Source organism: Dermochelys coriacea, chromosome 2 (assembly GCF_009764565.3).
Source record: "Dermochelys coriacea isolate rDerCor1 chromosome 2, rDerCor1.pri.v4, whole genome shotgun sequence".
NCBI lineage: Eukaryota > Metazoa > Chordata > Testudines > Dermochelyidae > Dermochelys > Dermochelys coriacea.
This window is the reverse complement of record NC_050069.1, coordinates 111,068,463-111,094,422: the sequence shown is the minus strand read 5'-3', so window position 1 is coordinate 111,094,422 and position 25,960 is coordinate 111,068,463. Positions and strand designations below refer to the sequence as shown.

The window sequence follows — 25,960 nt, the reverse complement described above, 5'->3', positions numbered from 1 at the left end:
TGGCATTTGGCATATACATTGGCCAATCTGTTGCCCTTTGCCACATTATACTCAGAATCTCCTGTGATAGACACGCCACTGCATACAATCTGATCACTAACACAGCAGGTGCAGTGTCTGATATAGAACAAAAAGAACCATCCAGTTTCGGCATGAAATGTTGCCCAAAGGAAATTAAAAACTGTATGTGGCAGTGTGCATGGCACAGCGGTGTGTATGGTATGCTTGCTTATACCCTTGCTTGTCATTATTCTAAAGCAGGAATATAAAAGAACTATCTGAATACTTAATATATTTGAAAATAGAATTTAATCCAATGCTTTTTATCATTTTCTTCTCTATGTTTTGGCAGAATTTGATGTAGTTTGGAGAGCAGAATTTGGCAGCTACTGGCTGCATGTCTAAAAACCTTAATTTGTAAATTAGAAAAAAAAGGCTTTCTTTCTGTTTGCAAGCCCAGTTATTCATTTTGCATGTGCAGAATGGAATTGCGTGTGCAGTGAATTCACTTACAATACTGATCATGAAGTTAAAGGCTTAATCCTGCAGGCTGCTAAATTTTTCTGATAGAGCTCAGCACAGTCTTTGCTCAGCACCTGTGGAAATAGCTTCGTCACAGGAACATGAACACAGTGCTGCATGCATCTGTATGTGCCTGCGCCCAGGCAAGTAGCAGGGGAAGTGAATGTGGGATAGGGATGAATTCAGGACACTGAACGTAGACTTGTTGAATATGGCGAGAGAGAAGGTGGACATGATGGGGTGGATACAGGAAGAAGTTAATGTACTGAAGTTGTGACATGAGACTGGTCTTTATTTTCCAGACCCAGACATATGACAAGGATCAGAATTACAAAAGTTTATGAGTAGCAGCCGTGTTAGTCTGTATTCGCAAAAAGAAAAGGGGTACTTGTGGCACCTTAGAGACTAACAAATTTATTTCAGCATAAGCTTTCGTGAGCTACAGCTCACTTCATCCGATACCCCTTTTCTTTTTACAAAAGTTTATGTCCCTCCTCCATAGCGTTATAACTTTAGTCACTGACTCTGGTGGCTACTATAAGAGATTTTGTAAATGCATATGAAATTTGAAGCAGCCATTTTAATGATTCTCAGTTATATTATTGCCATCCAGCAGAAGTGGTTCATTTGAGTATGCTTAAGAGCTTCACTTAGCAGACACTAAGGGCAAGGGCGAGACAGCGTGCTGTCTGACCAGTCCACCCTAACCACATCACTGGTGGTAACTGAGCACCTCGAATGTGGAAGACACAGAAATGTGATTGAGAAAAGAGTATCCCTCATAGCCAGCTGCTCTTAGCCTTGTGACATATGCCTGGCAGAGTGTTCTTGCTGGTCCACTAGCCTGCAATACTGATCTTCATCAGCTTTCTTCAATTTTTCTAGATTAGAAGCAAATAAAGTATCATGCTTGGTAGCACTACTAGATACGGTGTAAGTAGCTCATATCTGTCATGACTTGTTGTCTGGGTACTGCACCTTTATATGGAGAGAAGTCCCTGTCCCTAATGCAGAGGCAGTGTCCACATTGTGTTGGGATGCAGCCTAATAAAGAGGGGACAAATGCAAGGGGACCTTAAGGTCCTATTTATTTTTAAGTATTAAAATAATTGTAACAGGCCTTATATAGTTGCTTTTTGTGTAAACGAAAATATAACTGTGATTCAGTGCTGTTTCCTCAGGACCCTCCTCTATCTTCCTGGAGGATTGGGCCCTATGGGACAGGATTTCCCCCCTACTCCAAACTTGTCCCATAGCACCTGTAATTATACTTGATAAGGGCTAAATTCTTCTCCTATTGAAGTCAATGGTAAAACTCCCACTGACTTCAATGGTGCACGATGAGGCACTAAAAGAGGTGTGCAAACACTTTGCACATAAATTGTAAAATGACTTCAGATGATTATTTTTTCATATTTCATTACTAACAAGGAAATGGGGCTGTTCTCCCAGAAAACCTAGTTAAGTTATGCCAATTTTTCAAGCAAAAGTTCTTCCTTTTTTAATGAAAACTGTCAATTTTAGTGCAAAAATTGCCCCAATTTCTGAGGGGAGAGAGAGATGGCAAATCAAAGACATGCATTCTGGTATGCACTAATAGCAAAGCACTTTTATTAAAACTGAGTAAAGCAGTTACAAAAATAATGTAGAACAAAACCATGCAAATTTCCATTCAAAACGTGAAACAAACGTGATTCTTGCAGAGTGCTATCTATGCCTGGTCAAGCTCACGTCTCCTCAGAAGCAAACCCTTTATTGTTTTATCTGCTTTTGACTCAATAAGGTGCTCATTAAAGTGTGAGACAGAACATTGACTAAGGCCAGGCATAATGTAGGCAGGTGCTGTGTAAACTCCATATGCTGCTCTGTCAGTGTGCCTCAGTCCCGACCTGCCAACTATTCTCTGTCCTGGGGCATCTCCTCAGCAGCGATAGCCAATCATACTGGCATGTATGAAAACACAGAGTGGATTAGTATTCAGGTCAAATTAGACAACCCTTCTAGTACATTTGAACCCAGATATCCAGAGCAAAAGAAACTAGTCATTCCACAGTGCTACCCAACCAATACGTAACTGTTTTTTTTCCCTGTGCAAACAGAGCAGGTAACTACAAACAATCTTTCTCAAATAATTACTGTTTACAGAGACATTTTTCTTGGTTCCCAGAGCTTTTTAGTTTGGGGGTGGTGGGGTGGGGGTGGTGAAAGGAGTGGAAGGAAGACACTTGTGGTGGCAGCCAACCAAAAGTTCCTGGAGCCATTCTGCCTGTATAGGGCAGATGCAGGCAATATGGCTTAATGTAGCCCAGGGGAAAAGCACACTCAGCAGGAATTCTTACACCTGCTTCTGTATGAAGCACTCTGTATTTCCCTCCAGCCCTTCTGCTGCCAGATGCCAGGTGGCATGCAGAGGGATGTAGAGGGCCAATCTGGCTGGCCATGTTCCCGTGGGACTCAGCAATCCTGCTGAGCATGATAGCCATCCCAACAGCCTGGTGTTCCAGGGAGAGTAAGTGTAAATTCTGAGAGGCTCTTAACACATTGGTTCTTCTATGCTGGGGTAGCCAAAGTGATCCCTTAATATGCAGAAGAGAAAGCTAGGCCCAGGTAGGTAGGGCTGAGATAAACTGAGTTTACAAAATGTCATGTGGTAGAATCTTGAAGTAAACCCTGTAGTAAAATATGCAGGGAGTTAGTTGTTCAATTAATTTGAAGTTCTTAGGGACCTTTTCCCTTAGAGTAGCTCTCTCCCAAGAGACTTTACCCTTAATCAACATGCCTGGGAATTCTCCTACTTATTATTGTTGTCCTCAGAAAAGGCTCTTGCTCTCCTTTCACCCATGCTTCCTTGGTTTCTCATACCATTGTGCATTTTTGGGTGGGAACAGCCAACCAGGGCCATTTCGCTTCCAAATTCAAAGTGTCTTCTACCCTATTGATTGCGGATTGATACTCTCCATAGGACAGCAAGAGAGGGAAATCCTCTTTTTCACTCCAGGTGACTGCTCTGCTATAACAATTAGAGGAACCCTAGTTGTAACCCATCTCCCTCACCTTTACCGATCCCCCATCCCTGTAGCTTTTATTTCTATTGCACTGCAGCTACTCTACCACAATGAGAAATGACACATGATCAAATTAAAATGTATGCTATTGTAAGACAGTGGGAATCACACAGCAGGGTTAAAAAGAAGGAAAATAAGGTTCTGATTCTGCTTGTACCCTACCGCCTTGCAGTCAGTTCTGAACACAGAAATTGGAGCAAGGAACTCTGATGCTTTACTCCTAGCTCTGGCAGTGAGCTCTTTTGTGGTCATTGGCAAGAACCATTCTGAACAGTTTCCCCTCTGTAAAATGGAGGATACTTCTTTACCAACCTCACAGCGATATTGTGCGAATTGGTTAATGATTATAAATAACATTGAAAAAGAAAAGTACTATGGGCCTGCTTTTCAGAGATGCTGAGTACCTATACCTCAAGCTGAATTTAAAAGCAGCTGTGGGTGCTCAGCATCCCTGCAAATCGGAACCGAAGTCCTGGCTACAGAATGCCATGATATTGAAAAAGAGTGCACAGACTGTAGAGGGAGGCAGCAGCACACCCAGATTGCCCTCTTGGGTCGTCATAGCCCCTGCAGGCTGGAGAGAAACTCTTAGGAAAATATACCTCCATGTGTTGGCTGGATCTAGGAGCTTGCTTGTAGAAGAGAGGAAAAGTTTACATTTGTCAAAGCAAACTGAAGACGCATGGGAGAGGAGAACACTGGGTGCTGGGAAGATAAGCACCATAGCCCCCAGTGCAATGGGTAATAGAGTAATTAATTCTGCTGATTAACTTGGCCCTGGGGTTCATGGAAATGACATCCACCTTTTTTTTTAAGCTCAAACTGTGGAACAAGGGAGCATAAAAAAACAAGCTAATTAGAGGGAAATCAGGAGAAAAGAAGCAGGGAGAAACGAAAGACAGTCTAAGCATTAATGAGACTTGTTTGGGGAGAAGATGTGACAAGCTCTTCAAAAGCATTATTGTCAAATGTGTCACTGTTTCATAGATGGCTAGAGCTACCTTTGAGCGTCATGCTGATAGTTAATGATTTGAAACTATAAAAAGATTGAAAAGGTAAAAGGGAAAATGTCAGACTTGACTGGATTTTAATGAGCCCCTTTCTTTTCACATGAAACAGCCTTAGAAAGTACAGAAAGTTCACTTTCACCCTGTCTCCAGTTCTCTCCCTTTTTCAGTGTCTCCTGGTAATAATTGTTTATAAAGGAACAGTGGGAGAAAGAAATCAAAGGTCCACCTCCTCTTAATCAGAACCCCTCCACCCAAAACCCACTGACTTTACTTTTGCTGGAAGGTGGTTGGTGGAATCAGGGCTGCACAAGGATATGGATGACAACAATAAGCAGAGATTGATGGAGGAGACAGCAATAGCTCTTGTTTGTTTTTTTGTGACGTGCTGAGCAGAAGCTGTCTTCACACTGTGAAATTTAACAAAGAAATCTAAAGTGATTATGCAGGTTCATTTGTCAGTATCACTGCTCTAGCTATTGCTGGGTGCGACAATGAGATGACAAGGCATTTATTGCTGATGGTTGGTTATTAGTATCATTATAGGAAACATTAGCGCAGTCTAGGATACATAGACCAGGGAGACAATAGCTTTCTGGGCTCCAAACTCAGCAGGGTAGCCTTGTCATTAAATTTGGCAGTACCAATTTAATTTTTTTTAAATAAATTGAAAGGAAACTTTGAAAACGAAATCAGTAACCCTACATTTACCTTAAGAAACTGATGAGTGGCTTTCCTCCAGAATATCAGAAGGGGTTACGCAGATCAGAAGCCAAATGAATCGCATAAAAATAAACATGAGTGAGCAAAACCTTAAAATATGACACCTCTTTGCAGATCTTATCCCTTCATTCTGTTAGCTTTGCAATACTGACCTCCACCACACCACCACTGGCCTGCTGATGGGCTTTTTCCTCTCAAATGGTACATCTAATAACATATTAAGAGGAAATACAAGATCCATATGCAAAAGAGACACATCTCATGACCTCTTATTGCTGTAACCTTTGTGTTTCCCCTAATTACCCACACTGCACCCCACCCCCTTTGTTTGTCTCCTCTTGTGTTGGGTCCAATTTGGGACCTGACACTGAAACTCTTACTTTTGTGAATAACTTCATTTAAGTTAATGGAACTAATTGAGTGAGTAAGAACTACTTGAGAGAGTAAGTATTTGGCCTTAGACTCTAAGCACTTTGGTGGATTGACCTGTCATTTTTTATTTGTCTGTAAATCTTATTTGCTTTGTGGTAGCAAGCCAGTCCTAAATTCTGCAGCAAAGTGCCATTTTTTTGTAGCGCTCAGATGCTGAATTCAGTAGCAAACTGGAAATTCTGTAGCAACTTAAAGTGAATTAAAAGGTGGAGTTTTTTTATCGAATTAAATAGGAAAATGATTCATACAATCAGTGCATAATTTCCTGTAACATTTATTTTAATATGAAATTCAATTTATTTTATGCATATTTTTAAAATGCCCCATATTTTTGCATTGACAGTGCTCAAATACAGTGGAACAGTTCTTCTGGGGAAGTAGGAGATTTTGACTGCTGTGTAAAGGACTTCAGATAATAAAATACAAGTACAAGGCAAGTAACTATTACAACTTATTTTAAATCCCAGTATTACTAAATAACATTGCAGATAGTAAAAGGAGTTGTCTCCTGTGTGTTCTGACTAGAGCCAAGTGAACAAAACCTTCTTTGTGTATATCCTGAACATTCAAAAGTGAATTTTGATTTGACTATATTCATGACTAGAACTGGGCAAATAAAGAGGAAAATTATTTGTAGGTCTTTTTCCCCAAAAAAATGTGACATAATTCCTCAAATTCTTTTACCAATATGTTGGTGAATTATATCCCCAGCCCCCTAGTTAAGACTAAAACCTAACTAGCCCTGAATTTAGCTTCAACTGTTTGTTTTAAATGCAACTTAATCACTTAAGAGCCAGTTCAGGAAAGCAACCCTATTCAGGCTTCACAAACCCATCCGTGACCCCCGGATACTTGGGGGGCTAGCCCACCCTGAAGTCCATACTAGCACAGTTTCATTGCTATTGTTACCCAAGCTAGGTTGGGTATGTCTACACATGCTGCAATCACACTCCTTGACTGCATTGTAGCCATCTCTCTAGCTCTTAAGTCACTTAGGCACTTTTGAACATTGTACCCCAGACCTTCATGAGGAATATAAATCAGGTAAGAAACTACACAGAGTGATCACAGTTAGCAGGGCAATAACAAATGAACACCATCTGAAAGTGATAGTGATGCAATATGAAATTTACTGAGTGAGGCATATACCTATTACTACTTCAAAATGAGCAGAATTTTCAATTGAACCAGGAAGAGACCAAGCTGAATATTTGTGACCTAAACGAAGAACAGAGTTAGATGCCAAACTGAGGACAACTTTTACTAAAAATTATTTTACTAGCAGTGCTGAGAAAAAATGCTTTCTGAAATGCATAGCAGTCATCTAAGTATTGAAAAATCCAAGCAAAGGATAGGAGAAAATGTCTGATTTGGGATGAGTACTTAGCTGACAAACACGATAGTGCATTGTGATACGTGTAGTCACTTCTGAAGAGCATAACAAAAGAGCCAATGGTCAGAAAATCCCAGAAAGACAATGGCCGAGAATAGGGGAGGGGCCGTCTTTAAATTAGAAATCTATTTACTTTAAACTGAATACCACTCTAAATTTATGGAAATTTCCAAGCTATGAAGTATAAGCATAGCCATATCAAATCACAGTATGGAAGGCATGGAATGACAACAGACCTAATTTTTCAAGTACTGAATTTCAGGAATTTGCTAAGTCCTACATGTTTATGCATATAATTTCCTTGCCAAAATATCCACAGAGAAATGGGATGGCTGAGAAAGCTGTTCAGATACCAAAAAAAAATCTCTTAAAGGAAACTAAACATGACAATAATAATTCTTGTATAAATTTGCTGAGTCTTAGAAATTCAGAGGTAGAAGGATTGATGTCCCTAGTAAAGATACAAATGGACAGAAAACCAGAACTTTTCCACAATAACTCATTTGCTCAAAGTTTAACAAATACCAAATTTACAAATGCAACTAGAACAAAGGTAAAAGTAACAAATTCTATCATGAAAGACATAGCAGCTGATGCTCCACAACCAAAGCATCTTTCTGCACATTTTCTTGTGTCTTTCACAGCAAGTGATACCAAGCTTGATCATGTGTTGAGAATAGGGACACTCCTACTCCCCACTTCCATCTCTGCTGTGGGCGTTCCAGACTAGAATAAACAACTAGGCTGCTAGAACAGATAGACAAGCACAGAGAAGCAATGCTTGGTGCACTATTTCACATGTTGCATCTGGATAGTCAAAGTTCTGGATTAATCACTTAATTAAAACTTGTAGGTAGAGGCAGAATTGACAAAATTACGTAGGGAAAACAAAGCTGGAAGGATATTTAACTAGTACTGGCATTGCCATCTAAGATTCAAGTGCAAGAACAGACCGTGGTCATTATATTTCACCAAAAGATGTTCTCAGCTTATGGGGAGGGAGTTATTCCTTTACTTCTGGCCTTACACTAAACTCTCTTAAAGCCCAATCGATGGGAGTTGGGATAAAAAGAAAAATAAAGGGACGATGTGATTCGTTATTTATTTCTATAGTGCCATACACGTGCCTGGTGCCTTAGAGGCAAATATAAGATGACACAGTCCCTGCCTCAAAGAGTTCACAATAGGTTATATGATATGTGGACAAAGGTGATGGGGAGGGACTATAACATATTCATGAGACATGCACTGTGGTAGTTAGGCATGTTTTCCTGGGTTTTTGTTTGTTTGTATCATAGAGGCAAGCACAGGAGAAGACAGTTATTGGTGGAAGGCTGGCTCAAAGAAGTGAGTTTTCAGGAAGGATTCAAATAAAGGAAATGGCTATTAGCTCTTATCTGGGACACTGTCCAGGGCATGTGGGGCAGCATGAATTGGGGAGTAACTACAAGTCTTTCACATCACTATGGTGGAGAACATGCAGTGTAATGGTAATTCTTCTTGTTCCCCTGGGAGAACAAGTTTGCAGCCCCCATGGCTCTGAGCAACCAGACAATTCAGGAGTCATCTTGTGGTTAGGGCAGTGGATTGGGACTCACTTAGATTCCCTAAGATCTCTCAATGCCTCACTTTCCAATGTGTAAAATTGGGATAGTTTTTCCCTACTTCACAGGGGAGAGCATCAAATCATTAATGGCTATGTAGTGTTTGGGTGCTATGGAGTTTGTGGGCCATAGAAATCCTGACCCAGATAACCAATATCACAATGCTATCTGGAGTTGGAAAGATTGAAAATGTCACCAAAAGGAAAAAAACACCCAAGATCTGGTTAGCTAGCTTGAATGCAATCCTTTCCATCAGAGACAGGAGTGGCGTGGTGCAATGTTAACATACACTGAGCCATAAGTAAATTCAGAGTGAGCTGGTGGCAATGTATTTTACAACTGGGAATCCTCTCTTGTTTTTTTTACACAAACAGTTTGAAATATTTACATTTTGCATCTTTCCCAAAACGATCCCACCATTTACAGAAATAGCAAGGTGTGAGGTGGGGAGACTCAAAGAGTGAATTTTTTTGCAGGGCAATACTCTGCCAGAAATAGAAAAAGTGAAGCAGTTACTCACCCAAACCAATTTGTGACAATATGCAGAGAGAGAAGAATGAAGAGAGAACAAGGGAAACCGCCTCTGTGTGTCATCAGACAGATGAAGAACATGCTGTCCAGAAGCTTTGATTTAGGAAGGATTCAGCACATCTGGGCTCTGCTCTTTGGAATGCAAGGGAGCTTTGTCCTTTTATGGAGCAAAGTAAAACCTTTTACTGGCATGGTAACAGGCAGCTTTCTTGATGAGCTGAAGAATAATGCAGTGTCTTAGTAACACAGGGGCCAAACAAATGATTTTTAAAATGGAATGTCTGCCAAAGTCTTGCCAGTGTTGCTGTAAATTGGCATTGTTTGCAGCAGCATGAAATCCTTACTAGGCTTCCTGATGATGAATTAACCTCATTGGACTGAGGTTTTTTAGGGCACTACAAAAACAAAACAACAACAAAACAATCTCGAAGCAAACACAGCAAATGGAATGGTAACAAAATGGAGACAGATGAAAGTTACAGAACAAAGTTAAAGAACGTGCAGCAGAATTGTGTTGTTTCAATTAGCCTGGGATAAAGTGAGTACAAAAGTATAATGCAGGTATTAATTATAATTATATTATATTTATTAAAAGTATAATGCCAAACCTGCACATGGATCAAGGTAATCATTTGCACTGATATCCTTTCTCCATTTGGATGTAGTGTAAAGTATGCAGTGCATTATTTCTCACCAAATTGCAGACTTTATCCTATATATGTACTTACACTGCCATGTAATAAAACATACACAATAGTTTTCCCTTCAGCTCCAACTAGTGCTTGTTTTGCTTCAGATATTAACTTTCAGGTGTTAACAGTAGAATTAATCATGGCTTGAATCCTTATGACAATAGATGTTGTGTAGTCTGACATTACTTTATGCAGCCACCACCGAGAGGGTTGGTTATTGTTAGGAGAAACAATATCTGTTTAATAATTGGTTAGACAAGTTCCGATTAATTCCCTGAGATAGTATTGTACTTGAGCCTCTTGGCAATATCCTTTTTTGTCATCTGGAGAGAAGTGCCAGTTAGGCCTCAATTTTCTAACCATCATTGCAATGCAGGCAGCAATTTATTTATTCATTCAAATTTCTGTAACTATAGGCACCCTTTAGTGCTCTGTGTGCCTATTTCATAAATTATATAGTATTGTTATTACTGAAAGTAAAAACAATGACCTAGAGTCTTGCTTGAAGGTTGAATTATGATCTAAACAGTCATGAGTGTAGGACATCATTAAACTGTAGTTGGGCTTGGTTTATGAGTGACTATGAAATGTGTATTAGTTTGCCCAAGCTATAGACTTACTTCCACTTCAGAAAGATTAAGGTGGTGTGAGATGTTTGCAATGAAATTTTTTAAAAAACACCTTGAAATGTGAGACATTTTCATGTCTTTTCAAACAAGCTAAATAATCTTGGTTCTGTCCCTTTATATAAAAGTGGCTAAAGAGTCAGTAATTTTTTGCGGTCTTGCACAGTTTTGAATTTTTTAAAAAAGGATACATATATGAGGGATTTAATTTTCTCAGATTCTTCAGTAACAAGGAACCATATTCAAAGCTTTTTCTGAGAATGGAGGATTAAGAAATTCAGGACTGAAAATATATCTCTGTTCTCCCAGGGTTGGGCCAGCTGCCTGCCTATCAAGAGTATCTAGATATTTGCAACTTTATTAAGGGTTAAGATGCAATGTAAGAATGTCTGCTGTGCAGACCGCCACATGGGCAGCAGGTTGCCTTCATAATAGGGAGCGTGGTACCCTTAGCAGTGGTTTGCATTGTGGTCTTGCTTTGAGAAGTAGTCATCAAGTATATTCACCTACTTGTGGTAGTTGCTAACTTCTGTGGTGCATGAGACAAAGAACAAAAAGCAAAACACCAGACCCGCAAACCTTTAGCTTTCTGTTTTCAACCCTACATTAACATTGTGTTCTGAACCCTTCCCTAGATGATGTTACCCCTGTTCACCTATATCTGCATTATTCATTCTCAGACTCTCTGCACTTCCTTCCTCTCTTCTATCCCACCTCTCCCCTTTTGTCTGCTGTTGATCTCTTTTCCCCCCTCTCTTCTTCTGTGTAGGTGGCTCTGATGGAACTCTTTTGATTTGATTCTGAGCCCTAATGCCTTTGTAGAATGTGTTTCTTTCCCTTTATCCTGATGCTCTAACACAGATTTGCGTTCACATTCATTCATTCATTCATTAATTCATTCATTTGCTAGCTCAATTTGGGAACAGTTTCACTCTCTCTTGCTACGTAGTGGCTGTACGCCCCTTACTGTCAGCCTAAAATGACTCTGGATACTGGATACCTCAGGTGAAGCCAGTCCACTGGAGTGTGGAGTAAGCTGAATTGCCACTGCTTCCTGCTGTTCCAGTGATAGATAATACCATAAAATGGATGTGATATGGTTATCAGGCTGTGAGTTGGTTCATACTGAGCTGTATTGATTGGAGTTGGTTCAGTGCTTACTACCTATTTGATCTTAGATCAATTAGATCTAATTGATCTTCCAGACTTTGTTCCTGCTTTGCTTCTTTTGCCTCTAATTCAGCTTTATCTCCTGATTTTCTTTTGGTTGATTTTTGTGGCATATTTCTTTAGTTTTCTATTATGCAGAAGGACTTTTCTAATGAAACCGCACTTTCTCTCACCCAGTATTTATTTATCTTTACAGATCTAGTCTGCTCTTTTCTGGTATGTCATTTCCATTACAAGACTCTGGTTCTAAAACATTTCAGTCCTTAGCAGGATTGAAACTGAGGTGCTATCTGATGAAGCTCATGGATTCAGAATCCAGGTTTACAGTTGATCTGATCAAACAGAATTTGTAGAACAAAACAATTCAATAAAATTAGGCCATCACGAACTGTTCCTAGGACCATATCCTCAGTTGGTGTAAGTATAGTTGTACAACTGAGCTACACTGGCTGAGGATCTGGCCCCTGATTTCTAAGCATGTATTAGTTATTTGTAAGCATTCACTGAATAGCCTGGAGGAATAATCACAACTAAATGCATTTCACTATTTGCAATTCATGATGTGTAATCAGTATATGCAATTCATGATGTGCATTGTTTATAGACCCAGACAGAAGAACTAGAAAGGCAGTCTGGTTTAGTGTATAGGGCATTGGATTGGTAGGAAAATGAGGAAGAGAGGTTACATACTATGGGGCTTTAGGCAAGATGCTTAAGTAGCACAGCTAGGACTAGAACTAAGGAATTCTGGGCTCCCAGCCCCAAGCACAATCCATCAGACCACACTGCCTACATTGTTGTCAGAGGCTTGACATAGAGATTTACTTGGTCAAAATAAGGGATTAAGGTGTCAGGAATACAAGGGATAATTTGAAGAAATGAAAGACAAATATCACATAGCTCATTCAGAATTTGTTGTTTGTTTAAATATAAGAGCCAAAACAATGCAAAACTATGGAGCCAGCTATGTGACAGTCAGATGCAGACAAGCAGAAAGGGGACAAACAGGTTTTCTAGCCTTTATGTATAAATGGTGTGACAGGGCAAGGCCAGATGGCTATAGAAAAGTAGTGGGAGATAGATATATTAGCTCCAGGCTAAACAAATCCCTGGTACTAGGATAAGTGAAATGGCAGCTGCTCCAGGTTAATTAAGACACCTGGGGCCAATTAAGAACTTTCCAGAAGGCAGGGAGAAGGCTAGGTTGATTGGGACACCTGAAGCCAATCAGGGGCTGGCTGAAACTAGTTAAAAGCCTCCCAGTGAGTCAGGTGGGTGTGCATGTCAGGAGCTGTGGGAGGAAGTTGTGCGGTTGGAGAGGCTGAGTAGTACACACCATATCAGGCACAAGGAAGGAGGCCATGAGGTAAGGGTGAAGTGGAGCTTGAGGAAGTGAGGGCTGCTGTGGGGGAAGTAGCCCAGGGAATTGTACATGTCATGTTTCTAAAAACTCAGCCACCATAGCTGATACTATTAGGGTCCCTGGGCTGGAGCCCAGAGTAGAGGGTGGGCCCGGGCTCCCCCCCATCTTTGCCCCCGATTAATCACTGAGACTGGGAGACAACAGAGACTGTGCAAGGAAGGATAACTTCTCCTCACCTCCCTCGCTGGCTTATGATGAAAATGGCTTAGTAGACTGTGACCCTTGTCTCTAGAGAGAGAAGGGTTACGTACAGGGTCACGGTGAGCTTCTGAGGCATGCGAAATCTGCCAGGAAATGCAGGACCCACGGAGGCAAGGACAGAGCTTTGTCACAATGGTTAATTGGGGGGACAGACAGAAAATGTCTGGACACGTGAATTTATGGAGTATAGGTGTAGGGTTAATCCACACATATATGAATTGGGATTGTCTAGAGAGCTCAAATGTAAAATAGTAAAGATTGGTGGAAGACAAGCTGCTGAATTATAAACTTCTTCAGAAGATGTTTTTACCAACCCAGGTCATTAATGAATTTGCAGCTCATTTCCCTGTAGAATGTTGGTAATGTCAAAGGGTGACAGGAATTTTGAAATATTTAGTGCGTAACTGTGAAAAGGTACTTGTAATTTCTCTTGGAAATTGTCCTCTGTGATCATTCAGGACATGATCTCTGCAGAGGTGAAGGTAACTTCAAAGCTAGCATTGTTGTGTTGGATAAAAATGCCTGTAATGGTCCCTCATGCTCCCACTGAGAGGGAGGCCACTCAGTCCGGTCCTGTTTGGCCAGGACCAGAGTCCGCAGGACAGTCAAGAGCCCACACAATAGGGCTGGGTGACCAATAGTCACAGTCAGGCTTCTTGCCTGAGTTTGGGCAGCTCAAGCTGCCAGCTCTTAAACGGAGTCTATAACTGAGCTGGGGGTCTGGGTCTGGGCTTGAGGAGGCTCAGGCAGCCAGCAACAAAACAGTCTCACGGCTGACTTCAGCCTGGGTGGAGCCCAGGCAGCCAGCAAAGCCACAGTCTACAGGTGGGCTGGGACCTTGGCTTGAGAAAGCTCAGGCTGCCAGCAAGGAAACAGTCTTAAGGCTGGCTCGGAGGGAGGCCACTGCAATGCCTTATGTAAACAAAAATACAAAACAATGAGATGTTGAACTAAGATCTGCATGTGAAATTCTGTTCCATTTAAGTCAATAGGAATTTTGTCATCGACAATCAATGGGGCCAGGATTTTACCCTGTATATTTTCTTATATGTAGGGCTTCTGTTTTTCAGGGTTTATTAATTTCATTTTTTCAGGGTTTATTTTTAGCAATTTTTGAGTTTTATATAGATGTCCAAAATTGAGAGTTTTTCAAGGATTTCTTTTTGAATATACTGGAAGGAGTAATGGATAAACACTGATTTCACTTTTGGGATCTGGGGTGTTTATCGGTTAAAACCATAAATTCAGGAGCCCTGCTTATAAGGTACAGGAAAAAAGTATTCTGATACTAAAGTGGTTGGGGACATATAAATAGATAAATATCTCTATGTAATAATCAGATATATCCTCAGTGAGGAATGGCAAGGCTCATTAGTGGATGCTCTTAATAAAGAAAGATGGTTTCATTCATATATTATGAGTTCTTAAAAGCAGCTGAAGATGAAATGCGGTTCAATCTTTTTGAGAAGACTAAATTCAAGTAAGGAAATTCTCCAACTCCTGGCTATCAATTATTGTAAAATTTTCCGTGTGCTGTCTCATCTGCTGCTTACTGGCATGTTTTGTATCATGGGGGATGTCTTTCTGTCTGATGATTGGCCCAGCTCCTCCCCTCCCAAGTGGGAAGTGAGATGTCACTGAAAGAATTTCATGAATTTTAAACTCCAAGTGAAGGAATGTCCTTGAATCTTCATGGATTTCCCAACATCAGAAGCAGCCCTCCCACTCTGTTCTTTCAACCCTTTAGCTGCCCCCCACCATTCTCTCCCCAGCCCTTCCTGAGGGGGTGTGTCCTTTAAGCCTAATTTTGGGCTTAAGAGTTCTACTAACTATCTCAAGTGTAATTTGTGGGAAGTGCCTATAGTTTTTGATAAGTGCTATAAAATCAAATTGAACAAAACACTAGTTAATACAGAACTAGAAAATGTGGATATGGATGTTGCAGTGAGCTGGAGGCTTTCAGGAAATCTGCAAGTAAGTTCCCCCCACCCCCATGATATCAGTGTGCTGTGGAATGGACTTATTTTTCTTTTACGAATATATTTGGTCTAACTGCTTATGGATCTAAAACAGTTTCAGGAATGCTGGGAGACAACATGGTGCCAAATGCAGCAGTACAAAGACAACCTCCAAGTCTATATCTCCTTCACAGCAAATGCCAACAGCACAGCCTCCCAATACCTTTTGCTTGTCCAGCATTGGTGTCAAAATGAAGAACAACTGACTAAAGCTAAAACAAGTCAAAATGCAAGGGATATTGGTGGGACGAGGGAACCACTGTAAGGAACTGGCTAAAACCCTGGCATCCCCTCATTTGAAGCTATCTTCCCTCCAACTAAGAAACGTTTCACAGTACTAGGCCATTCTGGACTCTTTGCTTCTAAGGGATTCCCCAATAGCAATAGCTGCCACTCGGTGGACAGCTGACCTACCACAGTGAATTTCCAGGCTCAACTACTGCACCACATTCTACCTGGGAATGACAATTGTAAGCAGAGTCAGGATGAGCTCTACCCTGACATCTGGTAGCGAGTCATGGTGGGTTGTGGAAGAGAACTTCAGGGGCTAATCTCATTTGCATAGGCACACCCACCCTGCCGAGATGGTCACTTTGGTTGCTGTAGGAGCCCCAGTTTCTCTGTTATTGGGGCAGGAATAAACTATTATTATCCTGATTATGTGAATCAAGGACAGTGGAACTATACTTTTGTTATGATGGAGAGACTCACCATCAACTAAGCAGCACTCGCTAGGCAAGGGTCATGGGTTCCAAAACCCAGTGAATAGAGAGAGGGGGGGGAGGGGGCTGGGGACATGTATTAATACTTGGTGGTACAGGCCCCCTGGTGAGGGCTGTACATGCTAATTGCACTTCCTCCTCTCTCCACTGTGGAATATCAGAGCTAATTTTGATTCCATTAGGAATCTAGGTAGAGGCTGCTGAGCTGAATTCACTTTGGGCTAACAGTGTGCCAGCACTGAGGCTCCCCTACTACAAGCTGAAATCACAAAAGAGCTAAACTTACTAAGAGCTGAAATCACTGAGTGTTGCGTTAAGTAGTGGGGGGATCCTGAAGATATATTGAGGAGCAGTTTGCGGGATGGCTGGTGGAGCGGAGCAGAGCAGTTTGCGGGATAGCTGGCAGAGCAGAGCTGCTGGTGGAGCAGAGCAGTTTGTCAGATGCCTGGAGCAGCTCATGGGGGTGGCTGGCAGAGCGGAGCCCCATGGAGAGGTGGGGCAATCAGCTTTGGACCATGTAAGGTGCCCCTTAACACCTCCCCCATCTCCACCCAGGTTGGGAGGTAAAACTCTGCAGATAAACTTTCGAACTCTGGGGCTGCCCTGACCAGGGACAGAGACTTTTGGGTTGTTGGACTTTTGGGACTTTGGGTGATTTTGGGTTGCTGGACTCAAGAACCAAAGGGAAAGGACACGCCCCAATTTGCTTGGGGTGGGTTTTTTGCTCATGGGTTGTGTTATGAATCCTGTTGGTGGTGTTTCCCCAACATAATGCCACATTGTTATTAAAAGGCTTTTTGCTACACTAAAACTCTGTGCTTGTGAGAAGGGAAGTATTGTCTCTTGGAGGTGCCCAGCAGAGGTGGTATATATTTGTCCCAGGTCACTGGGTGGGGGCTCGAGCCGGTTTTGCATTGCGTTATTGGAATGGAACCCCTAGATACTGAACCCGGCCCTTGTTGCTGCCAACTCTGATGGGCAGAAGGGTTACACAATGATAGCCCTGAAAAAATACCAGCTAGTTCAAGAGACAGTCTCTCTCAAGATTAGCAGTTCTTGAGAGATTTCTGCTGCCTTCAGCCATATTTGAACCAGATTAGGCTAACAAATCCCTCTTGGTTTTGCCTTTGAATTGAGTACAAAAATGTGGGGTAAGGTTCAGAATGGAGTATCTGATCCTGAGCCCCTCTGAAATTTGGGATGGAGGCTGGCTTGGATATGAGATGCTAGTTCAAGCCCATCTCTATTAATACTAATATTGAAGATAAGGGGAAAAGACACATATTTGAGAAATTGCCTCCATTCAATACATTAATATACAATATGTTTTTGACTCCTCTTTAGAAATGCCTTTTAAAAAAATCCTATTTCAATTATCTCTAAGAAGATTAGCCTGTCTGATAGCGATGCAATATGAAGGCAGAGCAAGAAATACTTTCACAGCCAACTCATTCTTCAGAAAACCGTTATGGTCCATTTTCTTAGAACTACCTTTATGCAATGAGTCTTATTTGTCTTTTTTACTTCCCTGTGCATTAGAGGCAAGCCAGCCATTAGTAATAAATCATTCAGCTTTTAAAGGAATATTGTAATGGACACTGGAGGGTTTTATTATAACCTCCCTTTTGTGGTTGTTTTTACATTTTGCAAAAATAGAACCTTCCCTCAGTCTCATTCACTTCCATACATTTCAAACTTCAATTATTTCACAGTTTCAGTTTCAACTCAAACCTGAAACTTTTTAGGTTCAGGTCAAGACTAAGGGCAGGTCTACACTACTGCTAAAGTTGATCTAAGTTACGTTGCCCAGGGGTGTGAAAAAGGCTGTCCCTGAGCAATGCAAGTTTTGTGCTGTCTATACCGGTGCTGTGTCGGCTGGAGACGCTCTCCTGCCGACATAACTTCCGCTTCTTGCTGAGGTGGAGTAATTTTGCCGATGGGAGAGCACTCTCCCATTGGCATAGCGCATCTTCACCAGACACACTACAGCGGCGCAGCTGCATTGATGTAGCTCTGTAGTGTAGACTTGCCCATAGTCACAGCTTCATAGTTTCTAAAGCCAGAAAGGGCCATTCTGGTTACCTAGTCTGACCTCTGACATAATAAGCAAATCACAGATTTTCAAACACTCTCAATACTTAGCGTAAAGAAATCCATCTTGGGTCTCAGCAGATTTCTTAAACTCTGCTGGGCCATCTGCTTTCTTTATATCATAGACTTTAAGGTCAGAAGGGACCATTATGATCGTCTAGTCTGACCTCCTGCAAAATGCAGGCCACGGAATCTCACCTACCACCTCCTGTAACAAACCCCTAACTTATGTCTGAGCTATTGAAGTCCTCAAATCGTGGTTTATAGACTTCAGGGTGCAGAGAATCCTCCAGCAAGTGACCCGTGCCCCATGCTGCAGAGGAAGGCGAAAAACCCAGGGCCTCTGCCAATCTGCCCTGGGGGAAAATTCCTTCCCGATCCCAAATATGGCGATCAGCTAAATCCTGAGCAGGTGGGCAAGACTCACCAGCCAGACACCCAGGAAAGAATTCTCTGTAGTAACTCAGATCCCACCTCATCTAACATCCCATCACAGGCCTTTGGGCATATCTACTGCTAGTAGTCGAAGATCAATTAATTGCCAAAATTAGGCTATCCAATCATATCATCTCCTCCATAAACTTATTAAGCTTTGTCTTGAAGCCAAATATGTCTTTTGCCCCCACTGCTTCACTTGGAAGCCTAAAAGAAAAGGCGTACCCGTGGCACCTTAGAGACTAACAAATTTATTAGAGCATAAGCTTTCATGAGCTACAGCTCACTTCATCGGAACTTCACTCCTCGGATGGTTAGAAACTTTCGTCTAATTTCAAGTCTATATGTCACAAGTTCCAGAGCTTTCTTGGGGTCAGAAAGGTTTTATGCTTTCTGGGGTGCCTCTGAACTGATGAGAATCCAGCAGTGAGAGAAACTCTCACCTGACAGAGCATAATTTAAGGTAAGAGGTTCTGTGGGAGTTAGAGGGAGGATGTTAATATGATGCTCTTATGCATTGAAGAGATGACACTGGTGATCAGAGGGAAAGAAGAATGAGACTGGGTGGGAGAAGAATGTGGTTGAGGTGTAGAAAAAAGAGAGGTGGATAGGAGGGAAAATGAGCATTGTGGATTGCTACCTTTTAAATGTTGTCTTCTGGATGTAGTGTGACAGCATCAGGATATTTTCTTCATGCCATCCTGAGGTTGTTTATCATTCAAAAGCTCATCCCAATTCAACATCAGTTAACCTTATTATGATAGAAGACAGCAGATGGGTCTCAAATGCCTTTATTTCTAAATGATACACTCTAGTTCAACCACAGGATATTGGGAGAGATGTAGGAATAACTGGGTGAAGTTCAAGGGTCTGTGTTATGCAGGAGTTCAGACTGTTGATGACCGTAATCATCACTTCTGGCTTTAAAATCTATGAACCAGTGAAAAGGTCCACCAGAAGCAAGACAGCTCTGTTAAAATCAGAACTTTTTTTGATATATTTGCCTTGATTTTTATGACTAGATCCTCTGAACTTTTTGAGTTTTGCCCATCACTAGCAGTAACTAACTGCAAATAGTTTTACTGTTAACATTGATTTGAAATGATTATTTTCAGCTATGATTAATTTCATTCAGTTCTTTACAACATGAAATTCAATGTAAAATTTTTCTATTGCAAAGCAGCATTAGAAAGGGAACACTGATATATTGTAATTTTTGTCAGCTGCTGCCAAGCTTTTGCAAATAGGTGTATGACATTTTTGGCGCAGTTCTCATAAGCAAGCAAAAATGCTGAAACTTTCATCCCACAAACCCCCAAATTACTTTGTGATATTTCATGACGTTAAAAAACAAAACAAAACAAAACAACAACCTCCACAGCCCAACACTTTGCCAGGATTAAAACTACTTTTTGTGACCACAGTATCACCTTTCCCATTGCCTCAGAAAATGACTGTAGAGATCCAGGTTTGGAGTTCACTGTATCTTTGGTATATTTTTCTGTAATTCTAAAACCATTACAATTAAAACAAAAACAAAACAGTAACCTGAAAATAGGCCATGCATGCTGTCCTGTTGGTGGAGAAGAAGGGCCTAAAATGCAGAAGTAGATTTCATGGCCAGATACAGCACTTGGAGTTTAGCTATTAAAAAAAAATGAAAATGAATGTTTAAACATACCTTACTTCTCTATAAATCTAAAGGAGGCCAGACACTTGTTCTGTATGCGTGTGTGTTTGTGTCTATCTATTTCTTTACAGAAGACATATTTCTAGCAGTGGCGGGTAGTGAACTGATGAGTACAAGATGAGAAAATGCTTTGGTGATGAATGATCAAATTTTCAGAAACATCTCACTTCATTTGATTTGTCCATAAAAGCCATTACAAGAATAAATAGTGTTTCCCTACCTCAGGCATTCTGCAGCTCTTGGTCACAGGGTGATGGTTTCTGCAGTATGTAGAATGTAGGACATTTGTTGTTTTTTTTAAAAAAGTATGTCATCTGAATAAATGCCGTTAATAGTTTAAAAAAAACCACAACACTGTGGCAGTGGGAAGGTGGTAGCATTATCAAACAGAGCAGTGGAGTTTAGGTGAGGAATTGATATGGAGAACTATTGTACACTGACCTAGCTAGTGTGAAGTCTTTAATAACCAAGGATGGGAGAAGGAGGGGTAAAAAAGCCAGACAAGTGATTGTGCTGATATAAACTTTTCTCTCAATTTTCCTTCCCTGAAAGAGGTAAGATGCTTTGCACCCTTGATTCACATTGACTTCAGTGAAAGTTGAGTTGAGAGTTCTCAGTGATTCAAAGGAAGCTGCTCAGCCATTCACAAGATCAAGACCAACATGTGAAGTTCTCTGCAAATAGTGGTTTCTCTTCTCAGTTGCAGAAATGTACACTTTTTGCTGCTTTTTTCCCCATATTCTACATCAACGTACATTTACCATTTCATGTGGAATTCTTCCCCCTTTGGAACATGCTCTCTTTTCTGTTCCATCACCTGTCACCAGTCTAAAAGGAAGGCTCATGAAGTGTCAATATTCATGTTTGAGTGTAAACCTGGAAGGTGCAGTCTTGAGTCTCCCTAGCTACTGCTTAGGCACTAGAGTAGTCAATATTTGTGCTACTGAGTACATTAATTAATTGGGCCCTGATCCTACAAAGATTTACAATTTTTCTGAACTTTAGGCAGAGTAAGTGGTCCTGTTAACATATGTAAGTCTTTATCCCTAATTCTAAGATGTGCTTAAAACTGTCACTTGTTAAATGTCTGAGAAAATAAGACAAGTATATTTTTAAAAAATCAAGCGTGGTAATATATTCATAAAATGGAAAATAATAGGATATTTCTTTGGACTCCATGGAAAAACTCCTACTGACTTCGGTGGACTTCACATTAGGCCCTTTGTGTGCATTACTATTTATAATATTTTAAAAACCTTTTTTTTTAAAGGTAAATTTAAAAGATGTGGGGTTGAGAATCCTGGAGAATAAAGTCCTCTATTTTCCAAAGAGTAGGTATGCTCAGATAGTGGCAGTACAAACTTCCCCAGTCAGCCCCAACCAACGTGCCTGAGTCCTGCAGAAATTACTTCTGATAGTGAGAGGGTACCACAGTTTAGTCTTCATGCGTGTTCAGTTCTTGGTCTCTCTGATGAGTCTACCAAACAGGGCACCAGTGAGGTCCAATTACACAGTTGGATTTTGATTTGAACTGTGACCTGGAGGTGAGAAGCTCACTACTCTGAGTCTACTTCTTTTTCTTTTGACGAGACATGTGAGAAGCTGTATTACTAATGCTGTTGTTGTAAACTATTATACTAGGTTTAGGGTTTCACTTCTGGCAGTACACATGTATCCTTTGTTAATGAAAAGCAAATGTGTGCACAAGGAATGCAGCACTTTACATCTGAAGTTCACTCGTGAAACAGAATAAGAATAATCGGCTGCAGCTACAGACCTGCAAGTTAAAATATTTTAAATCTCTTGATATATATGGCTGCTACTCTTCTTGGAACATGCAGACAGCAGGGACAGCAGTCTCTAAAAAGCAAAGGAGCTGAACTCTAGTTTTTTACTTACTTCTTTTTGGCAATAACTTCAAGAAAACACATCTGCTACCCTTGGCAATTAAAGACACCTTAATTTTCAGATAGATTCTGTATAAATATAAACGAAACATATTATAGACTCCTGGCTTGGACTTAGTGTAAAATTTGTTTGCCTCCTAAACTGCCTTCTTTCTTTTCCCCTTAGGTTTCTGTATGCTTCTTGATGGTACTGTACAAATGTATGAACCACCATTTAGCTGATGCTTTTGTAAGCAATTTAGACAATTGGCATACTAGGCCCAATCCTACAGTCCTTGCTTATATGTGTATAGTAAGCAGAATGAGATCCATAGTAAATACAGTACTACATTTCTTCTTATAGTTGTTATTATGATAGCATCTATTGGTCCCAGCCAAGGATCAAAGCCCCATTTTACTGGGCACTATGCACACATAACAAGTGATGGTCCCTGCCCTAAAGAGCTTAAGCTCTAAGTTTAAGACTAGAGACAACAGCAAACCAGACAGAGAGGTGGGAGAAGCACAAGAAAGCAGGGAGGTGATTAGGTTAAGTATAATAAACAATTAAGTAATTTCTTCAGTTTCCTTTTTATTTTTCAAACAATCTATATATATTTTAAAAAAGCATTTTACCTTGTATTACACCACTCTTGCTTAGCGTTGGGTCCAGAACCAATCCCCATTGAACTCAAAGGTCAGACTACTGTTGATCTGGAGCAGGTCTGTAATGCACTCCCCTATTTGGAAGATGTCAAGGGCAGACCTTCCTCCTGAACAGAGTTGAGTGAATAACTGGCAATGAATAATTTACATAATGAATTTCACTCCCCTTTTCAGTTTTGGAATGACCAATGAACACATCAGGATTTTATCTATGTATTCCTCATTTGTCTGAAGGATACTTTGTCTGCAGATTGTTGTTAAAATGTAAGCATCTTGATTGGAGACAAAGGTTATATGGAGACAAAGGTTATATGGTAAGTTTCTATTCCTTGATTAGATGAGTGGAACTCTTAGAATCTAATTTCGGGGGTAAATATTTGGGGATACAAATAGGGAAAAAGCTTTTCACAAATATTTGTTTACAAGTGGCAGGTTTAGTGACTGTTTCTTCAGTAAATATATTTGCTGGAATATTTGCAGAAATTAAATGCAAAACAGGTGTGAACACAAAGTGAACTCATTTAAAATATCAAAATAATCTTTATGGGTGTGTTTCTAGTTGTTTGTTTTTTGTTTTCTTTCAGTATTTGCCAAGTTCTAATCCTGACACACACTCCTCCCTGCTTTCAGAGTAGCAGCCGTGTTAGTCTGTATTCGCAAAAAGAAAAGGAGTACTTGTGGCACCTTAGAGACTAACAAATTTATTAGAGCATAAGCTTTCGTGAGCTACAGCTCACTTCATCGGATGCATTCCTCCCTGCAAAGGTCTTCGTGGGTATCTCCACATGGCAAAAAAAATCCCATATGGGAGAGTCTCAGAGCCCAGGTCTACAGACTCGGGCTTGTGTCACCGTGCTAAAAATAGCCAGGTAGACATTCTGGCTCAGTGTGGAAAGGGGTGGGGTTCAGAGGCCAAGCGGGAATGTTCACACATTGTTCAGTGCTGTAGCATCAGTCCTGCAAGCCCAAGTATTTCTAGCTGGGCTTTGAGACTTGCTGCTGCAGGGTTTTTTGCTGTCTAGACATGCCCTGTGTGTGTGCAGACATCTCATCAGGACTCTGCTGGGGTAAGGCTGGCAGGTTCTTCCATCTGCAGACGAGCCGGTGAAGATTGGGTAGATCCCAGCCCACCCAAACTGAGAGGGGGCAACGGTCTGAGGACAGGGAAGCTCAGCCTGCCTACAGATAAGAAGTGATGGCCGTCTGTCAGGCCAGCAGATGGTTCTTGTGTAGAGTGGCCCTGCTATGGCCACTGTAGCTATGGGTAGGACTACAGTACAGAGAGTGGGGCATGCCCCATGGTGCATGGCTAAGGGGGCTTCCATGGGGAATGATGTTAGGGACTGGGATTGCCTTAATTTGGCCCTAAACAGACACTGCAGCTTTTTTTTTTCAAATCCTTTTCTTGAATTTTTCCTATATATCTTCCACTGTCAGCTGATAAGGAAAATGTTCCCCAGTTCACTCATACACTATGTTATGTAAACTTTTATATAAACAGAATCAAAAGAACTCAAACTTATGGCAGCAGTGGTGCTGTTACAAATAGTCTTACTTTTTCCTTAGCATGCAATCACAATTCAGTCTTTAAAGAAAAGCTGCAGTGGTATTAGTTGTGTGAGGTGGTTTGTTTTGGGGGGAACTGTGACAAGCAGCAGGGGCATTTGCTCTCTGCCTTAATCTTTGTAACTAGAGTAAATTCTTAGGGCAGGTTTGTTTCCTGGGTATTAGGTATTGGTATTTTGTCTGAGATTGGTGACGGAAAGATTTGCCCACAAGCTGTTTGCTCGAATCTGTTCAGGGACTGATGTATATAGTATAAAACAGTTGCACCAGATTCTTATCACTTTCTCCTGCAACAGGAAACTGACCTGCAAGGCCCTGGACATCTGCTATTGTTTGGCAGAGAGGTGATGTTATTATTCTTATTAGTAGAAGTGGTACTAGATCAAATCCTGGTTTCATAGTAGCAGCCATGTTAGTCTGTATTCGCAAAAAGAAAAGGAGTACTTGTGGCACCTTAGAGACTAACAAATTTATTAGAGCATAAGCTTTCGTGAGCTACAGCTCACTTCATCGAATGCATTTGGTGGAAAAAACAGAAGGGAGATCAAATCCTGTGGTCCTTACTACCATTGAGAGTTTGCTGCCATATTTCAGTTAAGAAATCTTTTGAACCTGGCCTGATAATATGTTTCATTGGATCAAAGGTACATCCAATCTGCGTTACATCATTAGAAACAGAAGATAGAAATCTTATTTCCATCATTGGAAGCACTCCATGGCTTGTCAGCATTGCTGAAGATAATCAAAACCCCATCTTATTAAAAACCCTTTTCTTGATCAGTATGCTGTCCACTGGCAAAGTGGGAGGCTCATTCAGTGATACCAGGGGAGACTGAAGGTTCATAGAGAACTAAGAGAAGCTAATTACATTTTTTTCTTTTCAGCACTGAAAGGATAGTTGTGAATAAATTGGGGAAAGGGAGGGGGAGAAGAAATGAGTGCTGATTAATATTCATGTTTATTCACAAGTATACAGAAAAGGTGAGAAGGAGCTAGCTCCCCAGAAATCTATGCACCTTGGCAGTAGATAGAAATTTTCATTTAATTATAGCCACTGTTAGCTTAACATCTAATGAGCATGTTTGAAATCATGCAGGGTTACAGTGTACTAAAGAAAGATCCAAGAATCAAATAGAAAATGAAAACCTTTCCTTCTCTTCTGCTCTGCTGAATTTAAAATAACTCTGCTGGGCCCCGGAGATCAAGTGGACTTTTATTCTTGATTTCTCAGATATTGTCACAGAAACCCATCCAACAAAAAATAAATAAAGTGAAATGGTCAGTAGGGGGTATCAGCACATTTTAATGGAGAGCAAAAATATGGGTACTTTTCCATTTTCACTTTGGCTGGTGAGCATTATTAAGGTCTCAGTGTCTGCCTTGCCTTTCCCAGTGGGCTTTCTAGCCCCTAGTAGCTCTCAGCATTTTTATGCTTTTATTTTTTTGGTCAGTGTTATATGATTTTATTACATTTTTACACCTGGAAATGTAGCTGAG

General features: G+C 40.8%; 1 long non-coding RNA gene across 1 annotated transcript in view; it reads right to left on the bottom strand.

The window, feature by feature from the left end:
* The window catches only part of LOC122458472, a 43,601-nt gene extending 20,629 nt beyond the window's left edge, over positions 1–22,972 (bottom strand). Inside the window, exon 1 of the long non-coding RNA XR_006278529.1 lies at positions 22,868–22,972. This is a non-coding gene — a long non-coding RNA (uncharacterized LOC122458472). The remainder of the gene's footprint in view (positions 1–22,867) is intronic.
* Positions 22,973–25,960: the final 2,988 nt, after the last annotated feature.